This window comes from Choloepus didactylus, chromosome 20 (genome assembly GCF_015220235.1).
Source record: "Choloepus didactylus isolate mChoDid1 chromosome 20, mChoDid1.pri, whole genome shotgun sequence".
Classification (NCBI taxonomy): domain Eukaryota; kingdom Metazoa; phylum Chordata; class Mammalia; order Pilosa; family Megalonychidae; genus Choloepus; species Choloepus didactylus.
The window spans coordinates 35,624,042-35,630,704 of NC_051326.1; positions in this window are offsets into that span (position 1 = coordinate 35,624,042).

Here is a 6,663-nt window from a genome sequence, read left to right on the forward strand (position 1 = left end):
GCCGTGAGCAGAATTGTCACTTAAACTTGTGGTTAAATCTCAAAAACAATGGGGAATGACCTGTCTTTCCTTCCCAACCCTACCCTGGCTCAGTGGGACCCCCTCAAGGACAGCATGCGGGGCTCTCGCTGATATACCACAACACACTTAGACACACACAGCTAAGGAATCCTCACTCCTTCCCAGCTGGGCTGGTGGTAAGAGAAGGACCTAGTGCTGCAGCCCCTGCCAGCCACCTGGGACACCAGCCAGGTGTGCCATGGTCTGGGAGACATGTGAAGCTTGCGGGGCCACCAGGCTCTGGGGGCAGTGGGGAAAGAGGCAGCGAGAGGTTGGGTGCATATGCAACATGTGCAGAAACTGGAAGGTTCAAGAGCTTATGGGAGTAATCTGAACAGCATTGCTGCAGCAACTTACTGGCCGGTGCAAATCTACAATTATTCATTTATCTTACAGTTTACTATTGCATTCTCAGTATTCAATAAACCCTCCCGGGAGCAGTGAGTTCAAAAAAGAAAGGAAGGTGCATGAGTAATGAAATGTTAAATATCTTGAATTTCTCTTTTTCAAGAGTGTTAATGACGAAACTAACGTGCACCAAATGCTTTTCTACATTGACCATCTACTGTGACAGCCAGATCATTATCACAGACTGCCTAAAATTCAAGGTGTAAGTCTGCTCAAGAAGCATCAGCATCTACCTTGAAAATTATTAGTAACTCTAGGAAGATGGTCTAAAAGCAATGAGTTAACATCTACAGGCACAAATTTTCCAAGTCTTCTGGTACTCATTAAAGTAAAGTGATAGTTGTTAATTGTATAGCACCACTAGTAAAAAAAAGTTACATATGGTTAAATGATGCCAGTTTTGTGTTAGTGTTATCAAATACATACATAGAAAATTAAGTTAATTCCAATAATTAACTTAATTGGTTCAGTTTTGCATCCACATCAGGCAATCAAAACAAACCTTTTGGAAATGTACTCTGTTCAAGGTGAAACAACTCAATATTGCAGATACTATCGGATAGTCACATAATAAGTTAAACATTGAAGATAAAATTACTTGATTTTGAGTTGATAATACAAATTTAAATTTTGGTAGACCTCATCACCTTAGTAAAAGCAATATTCTTACTAAATTTTAAAAACCTATGAAGCAAAAATATACTTTGAATTGGTTGTTGGGCATACATAAATCTTGATGGGATCTAAGGAACAGAAATTTCCACCAATCAATATGTTAGGTTGACTCCCTGACTTTGAAGCTTATTATAAAGCCACAGTAGTCAAAACAGCATGGTACTGGCACAAAGATATACATATTCATCAATGGAATCAAATTGAGAATTCGGAGATAGACCCCCAGATCTATGGCCGACTGATCTTTGATAAGGCCCCCAAAGTCACCGAACTGAGCCATAATGGTCTTTTCAACAAATGGGGCTGGGAGAGTTGGATATCCATATCCAAAAGAATGAAAGAGGACCCCTACCTCACCCCCTACACAAAAATTAACTCAAAATGGACCAAAGATCTCAATAGAAAAGAAAGTACCATAAAACTCCTAGAAGATAATGTAGGAAAACATCTTCAAGACCTTGTATTAGGCAGCCACTTCCTAGACTTTACACCCAAAGCACAAGCAACAAAAGAAAAAATAGATAAATGGGAACTCCTCAAGCTTAGAAGTTTCTGTACCTCAAAGGAATTTCTCAAAAAGGTGAAGAGGCAGCCAACTCAATGAAAAAAAATTTTTGGAAACCACGTGTCTGACAAAAGACTGATATCTTGCATATATAAAGAAATCCTACAACTCAATGACAATAGTACAGACAGCCCAATTATAAAATGGGCAAAAGATATGAAAAGACAGTTCTCTGAAGAGGAAATACAAATGACCAAGAAACACATGAAAAAATGTTCAGCTTCACCAGCTATTAGAGATGCAAATTAAGACCACAATGAGATACCATCTCACACCAATTAGAATAACTGTCATTAAACAAACAGGAAACTACAGATGCTGGAGAGGATGTGGAGAAACTGGAACTGTTGTTCATTGTTGGTGGGACTGTATAACGGTTCAGCCACTCTGAAAGACAGTCTGGTAGTTCCTTTGAAAACTAGATATAGAGTTACCCTTCAATCCGGCAATTGCACTTCTCATTATATACCCGGAAGATCTGAAAGCAGTGACACGAACAGATATCTGCACGCCAGTGTTCATAGCAGCATTATTCACAATTGCCAAGAGATAGAAACAACCCAAATCTCCTTCAACAGATGAGTGGACAAATAAAATGTGGTATATACACACCATGGAATAATATGCAGCAGTAAGAAGGAGCAATGTTGTGAAACATTTGACAACATGGATAAACCTAGAAGACATAATGCTGAGCGAAATAAACCAGGCACAAAAAGAGAAATATTATATGCAACCACTAATGTGAACACTCAAAAATGTAAAATAAATGGTTTATAATGTAGAATGTAGGGGACCTAGTGATGGAGAGCAATTATTGAAGGAGGAATGATAACCCAATAAGAACAGATAAGCTATCACGGGTAAATTTAACATTCTGGGAATGCCCAGGAATGACTATAGTTTGTTAATTTCTGGTGGGTATGGTAGGAACAAGTTCACAGAAATGTTGCTATATTAGGTTATTTTCTTGGGGTAGAGTAGGAACATGTTGGAAGTAAAGTAGTTATTTTAGGTTAGTTATCTTTTTCTTATTCCCTTGTTTTGGTTTGTTTGAAATGTTTTTTTATTGTATTTAAAAAAAAAATTTTTTTATATAGTTAATTTTAAAAAAAATGAAAAAAAATATGCAGAGCCCCCCTGAGGAGCTGGGGGAGAATGCAGGGGTGTTGGGCTTCCCCACCTCGATGGTTGCTGATGTGCTTACAGACATTGGGGACTGGTGGTTTGATGGGCTGAGCCCTCTATCACGGGACTTGCCCTTGGGAAGACTATTGCTGCAAAGGAGAGGCTAGGCCTCCCTATAATTGTGCCTAAAGAGCCTCCTCCCGAATGTCTCTTTGTTGCTCAGATGTGGCCCTCTCTCTCTAGCTAAGCCAACTTAGCAGGTGAAATCACTGCCTTCCCCGCTACGTGGGATCTGACACCCAGGGGTGTAAATCTCCCTGGCAACATGGAATATGACTTCCGAGGAGGAATCTAGACCTGGCATTGTGGGATGGAGAACATCTTCTTGACCAAAAGGGGAATGTGAAATGAAATGAAAGAAGTTTCAGTGGCTGAGAGATTCCAAAAGGAGCAGAGGTCACTCTGGCGGGCATTCTTCGCACAATGTAAATAACCCTTTTCAGGTTCTAATGCGTTGGAATAGCTAGCAGTAAATATCTGAAACTATCAAACTACAACCCAGAACCCTTGAATCTTGAAGACGGTTGTATAACAATGTAGCTTATGAGGGGTGACAATGTGACTGGGAAAGCCATGTGGATCACACTCCCTTTGGTCCAGTGTATGGATAGATGAGTAGAAAAACAGGGGCAAAAAAAAAAAAAAGGCACCCAGCGTTTTCTTTTTTACTTTAATTGTTCTTTTTCACTTTATTTTTTATTCTTATTATTTGTGCGTGTGTGGTAATGAAAATGTTCAAAAACTAATTTTGGTGATGAACGCACAACTATATAATGGTACTGTGAACAATTGATTGTACGTTTTGTATGACTGCATAGTATGTGAATATATCTCAATCAAATTGAATTTAAAAAAAGAGAAAGAGAAAAAAATGTTAGGTTGAACTATATGACCTATCATTTTGACCTACAAATGATAATTTCATATAGTTCAATGTAACAGAAGTCATAATTATTAAAACTTACAAAAAATTAAATACATAGTTGGAGTAACTGAACTGCAAACTACTGCGATGGAGCTGCTGTTGACTGCAAATTTTAGAAAAACTTCAGCATGGCAATACATGCTTTATATTTTTGCTGTCAGTCAGTTAGATTTTAGAAGTTCTTGAATCTCTGAAGAATGATTTTGTAAATCAACCTAAGTGTCCTATAATAAGATAGGAATTTTGGAATTGAGTACTCTAAATTTGTATAATATTTCATACAAAAATTAGTTGAATAATTAAATACTCAACTACCTTCAAACCTTTAGCTTAATGGATTCAAAGTATTGAAAACAAAGCTTGCAAAGAGAAAGACCAATGAGTGCTAAAACAGGGTACAGAATTTAATTCTGAAGTCCTATCATTGTACCTTCAGAGACCTCAATTTGTAAAATCTATCTTTTGATGAAGTGCCTGTTTTTATTTTGATAAATTTATACTCTGTACTGGGATGTATTAAAATTTAGAAGCCCTGTGATCTGCAGTATCTAAATGCAGCAAAACATTTAAACAAATTATAAATAGAGCTGTTTCACTTGATGAGTTTTATCTGTGGAAATATTTGTCCGAAAAAGATACTCTGAATGGAAGCAAAAAAATAGAACCTGTAAAAACACTGGAGCTGAAATATTTACAAATTTCAATACAAAAACAAATTAGATTTGAGTATATGTTTGACTTAGCAGGATTTGTTCTGAGCTTGCCAGGTACTTTCTCACCTGCAGAGAGAATATGTTCTCAATTGAAATTTTTACAGTAGTTAAAAGAGGAAATTTTAGGTTGTATATATGTTACTAGAATAAAATTTAAAAAAAAAACAAAAAACACATAGGACTATACAACACAGGGGACCTAAAGTAAACTATGGACTATAGTTAATAGTACAAGTATAACATTCTTTCATCAATTCTAACAAAGATACCACACTAATACAAAGAGTTAACAATGTGGGAAAGGGGTATATGGAAACTTTATGTTTTCTGCATGACTTTTCTGTAAACCTACAGCTTCTATAATAAAAAAAATTACAGTAAAAAATTACTGTGACCTATGGAAAAGAGACTATTAAAGATGTCAATAATTTCAAATTCATTAATGTAAAATGCAAATTTGAATCGGTTTCAGGCAATTTTATGAAAATTAAAATAATGACTCAATATTGAAAACAAATACATTCTTCAGTATATTAGATACACATGGTTAGGAAGCTCATTAAGTATGTGAACATATACCAAAAATAATTACTCTGCTAAAGCTAATTTTTAATGTTAAGCTCATCCATTTTTTAAAGAACAGCTGTATTTTACATTAATGTACATGAATATATTATTTTTATTTTTCTAGGAAAGACTTATTTCTGAAAATAGTTTTGTGTTGAAGTATTTCATGGGTCCACAAATATAATAAAACCAATTTGTTGGTCAATAAGTAAGCATTTTCAAAATTATACATTTTATTTAATTTAGTGTTTTCTTTCACTTTCAAAAAAAATCCCGGTTTGGACACTGTATTCTACAGTCATTTACCCTTAGGGCTTTCACAACTCAGAGGTCATGTGAAAACTCTAGAGAAGATAAGTTTACTAAAACTGAGCATATAAATTGAAATAAAGCATAAGCAAATACAGTAAAATGCAAGATAGCACATACCACAAACAGCAGAAATCACTCCCAAAGGAATACAGGGAGTGTATTTAAAGTTTAAAAATGTTTAAAGAAAGAAAGGAATAGAAGCCATTAGGCAAGAATAGAACTTTTTTTTTTTAAGACAGGTAAATTTGATTTGAAAAACATCCGAATATATAGTCTATAAATTAAAAATATAGTTGCTGAAATTGATTAAAAATACTCATGAATAGGTTACACACTTGGCTAAACACAAATGAAGAGAGAGTAAGAAAATTAGAAGACAGATTTGAGAAAATTATCCAGAATGGAACACAGATTAAAGAAATGAAAACTACAAAAGAAAAGTTAAGAGTCATGGAAGATAAAGTAAAGCTCTAAAACACCTCTACCAGAAGTTTCCAAGAAGAAAAAAATAATACAAGAGAAAGGCACAACTCAAAGAGAACAAGGCTGAGAAATTTCCAGAATTGACGACATGAATCATCAGATTGAAAATACACTAAAATAAGATAAATAAAAATAAATCTACAAATTGAAACACTGTCTAGTGAAATTCAAAAACATCAAGGAAAAGAAATCTTAAAAGAACCAGCGCAATAGACAGAATGTCTATTTTTTAGAAAAATTGTATCTCTATCAGATTGATGCCAGAATACAATGAAATACAATCTTCAAAGTATTCAAGGAAAATCAGTCAACCTAGAATTCTATTATCATACTATTCGCTTATGAGAGTCAAAGAAAGACATTTTCAAATATATGTATATATTTGAAACTAAAATAGTTTACTACCTACAGTTCTTCACTAACAGAAGATCTAGAGAGAAAATAAACTCAGAAGAAGAAAGATGAATGAAGCAATAGCAAACAAATTGGTAAAAGTTTATTAGAAGGAATAAATAAATATTACCTACAAATAATAATTAATGTTGAGGAAAATGGTAGTTCTAAAGAAATGTGTAAAATATGGGAAGGAAGAATTTAAAGAAAAGTTGAGGTCTTATAAGTCCTTGTTTTGTTTAATTCTCAAGTTAGAAACTTTGATAGAAAAATTGTAATTGGCATGTTAAGAATTCTGATGCAAACTCTAAAAGAACAGATATAAACTAAATAATATCTAAATTAGTGGAGAAACAAAAATGGATTAAGGAATC